At 39.2% G+C, this 2,270-nt stretch overlaps 1 protein-coding gene across 2 annotated transcripts in view; it reads left to right on the plus strand.

The window, feature by feature from the left end:
• Positions 1 to 662: 662 nt before the first annotated feature.
• The window catches only part of LOC108294081 (P2Y receptor family member 10), a 17,055-nt gene continuing 15,447 nt past the window's right edge, over positions 663 to 2,270 (plus strand). Inside the window, exons 1-2 of one of the 2 annotated variants that reach the window (XM_037733983.1) lie at positions 698 to 823; positions 1,047 to 1,885. The gene's annotated coding sequence lies outside the window, so the exon portion shown is untranslated. Of the gene's footprint in view, positions 824 to 1,046; positions 1,886 to 2,270 lie in introns of both variants that reach the window. The other variant, XM_017515826.2, reaches the window with a different exon arrangement.

Raw genomic sequence — 2,270 nt, forward strand, 5'->3', positions numbered from 1 at the left:
TACATGAATACAAGAATTTTAGTACACTGAAGTGAGACTTTGTAATCAATAATGTTCATTTATTTATTCATGCATCCTTTGAACATTTGTTTATTCATTAATTCCCATATGCATTTATTTAATAACAATTCATGAAAATGCCTTGTGCTGGACAAGTTGGGAATACAGCTATGAGTCAGACATGATCTTTGCCCTCAAGCAATGTGTAGTCTAGTAAAGGACTAATAAATATACAAAAATAACCCAAATTATGTATTACATTGTGAGCCTCGAGATGAAGGGATTGGGAGAAAGGCACTCCAGATGGAGGGAACATCATAAACAGAGGTACTTCTACTGTTTCTAATTTTAACTTGTATTTTTTAGGTTTCCTCAGCCTTTGCCTCTCAGGCTTGCACAAGCTGCAGCTTTCCTGTTACTAGGTAAACACTCTTTAGATTTGCCTGAAAATTTCATCTTACCATGGAAACTACTGGAAACTAGTGAGAGTCTAGGTATGTCAGTTGTCAAGGATACAGGTAAGGTGAGGAAGGTTGCTATATAGCCATTGTGTGAGTATGTATAGCCTCTGACTCCCTGCTATTTGAATTTCTCTCCACCAATTAAATTAAAAAAATGAAATTTGAGTAACGTCATTTGCTCAAGGGACTTACCTGTCATCTGTGAAAATAAGGTTTCTGTGGTGAGACACCAGATAAACTCAACTTCCTCTTTCAACAACAAATGTGTCAGTTATTAGCAGGATCCATGCTGCCAGAGTAAAGCTTTTTACCCTTTGCTCCCTGCAAAGAAACAAGAGTGCTTATCCCAGCTAAGCTCCAGGGTAAGTTAACGCCTCGCACCTGGGGATTGGTGGTTTCATGTGGGAAGACTGGTGTGATCATAAAGATCAGAACAGAGGTGGATGTGGGGCCAGTGTCTGTATTTAAATTGTTCCTGGTTTCTCATCTCAGACCTCTTGCAACAGGAGCAAAGTTAATTACCGTTAAGTTTGACCAGAGTCCAAAGTTAAGGTTAATGCCCTCCGTCCTCTATCATTATGCCAGGAGCATGGAGTCTGTGATGCAGCTCACTCTTTGATGAGGGCTTTTAATAGAGTGGGATCAAGGAAGATGGCACAAAATGGTAAGAAAAGTACACAGTGAGACTCACTGGGACAACTTGACATATTTAGCCAATAAAAGGCAATTTGATTTTTTATGGTGTATAATTTATCTAGCTACATAATGAAAAAAGATTTTTAGGTGTAAAAGTCTTGCTTTGGAAAATTTAACTTTCAGAGATACTGAGACAAATAGTAGAAAGTAAGACAATATATTCTGGGGGCTGTAAGGGGCCTTAGAGGTCCAAATTCCTCGCAATACAGTCAGTGAAACTGAGAGGCAGTGAAGTGAAGACACTTATGTTCACTCAGCTTGTTAGTGGTATAGGTGGAACGAGGACCTGTGTCTTTAAACTCATGTTCCCTTTCCCCTACAGCAGTTTGCATCTCCCAGAGAATACTGTAAACGTATTTGTGACTTTGTCATTTTTTTAAGTTAGGAAAGGAGAAAATATCCAAGATGACTTCAGAGTCTGCTCGGAGTGGTTCCTTGATCCTTTGAAAGCTAGTTTTTGACCGAAATTCAGCCTTACTGGATAGGAGAGCCCTTGAGTGAGGCACTCATTTTTTCAGTTATTATTGCTGGAGTTATTCAGTTATTACTCTGAATGCTAGCACCTCTCTCCTTCTGTGCTAAGATGACTAAATCGAAAAGGAACTTTCAGCTAGGGAGCCCCTGAAGGGAGACTGTGCCAAATCAACTGGAACCAAGATTAGCCTGGATAGAGTGATACCAGATTTTGCTGTGCTTTCCGGGGAAATAGGCTCAGTTCCAAGAATCCTGTAAGTGAGAATATTTTTGTTTCAGTTGTTCAAATGGATGTGTGGAGTCATTATAATGTCTATTAATTGGAGAATCTGTCTCTTAGCAATTGCAGCACAGTAAAATTAATCACTTATGAAAGCAAATGATATACAGGTATAAAGAGAAAGAAAATGGTGTAAAGTATTCTCAGAATCAGACCACACATTTGGGGCAATTGTTTTTGCAATGGTTCCTGTTGAACACAGATTCTTTGGCCAAATGCAGTTTATTTTTGGGCTCAGCTGGGAAAGCTGTAGAGTTCAAGTTGTACAGACTACTCAAATCCAAAGACACCAAATGAGTACACACATTTCTGGGTGGTATTGGTTTGAAGTGAGTTGGGGTCTTAAAAGATAGGCCAGC

Source organism: Cebus imitator, unplaced genomic scaffold (assembly GCF_001604975.1).
Source record: "Cebus imitator isolate Cc_AM_T3 unplaced genomic scaffold, Cebus_imitator-1.0 Scaffold561, whole genome shotgun sequence".
Taxonomy (NCBI): Eukaryota; Metazoa; Chordata; class Mammalia; order Primates; family Cebidae; genus Cebus; species Cebus imitator.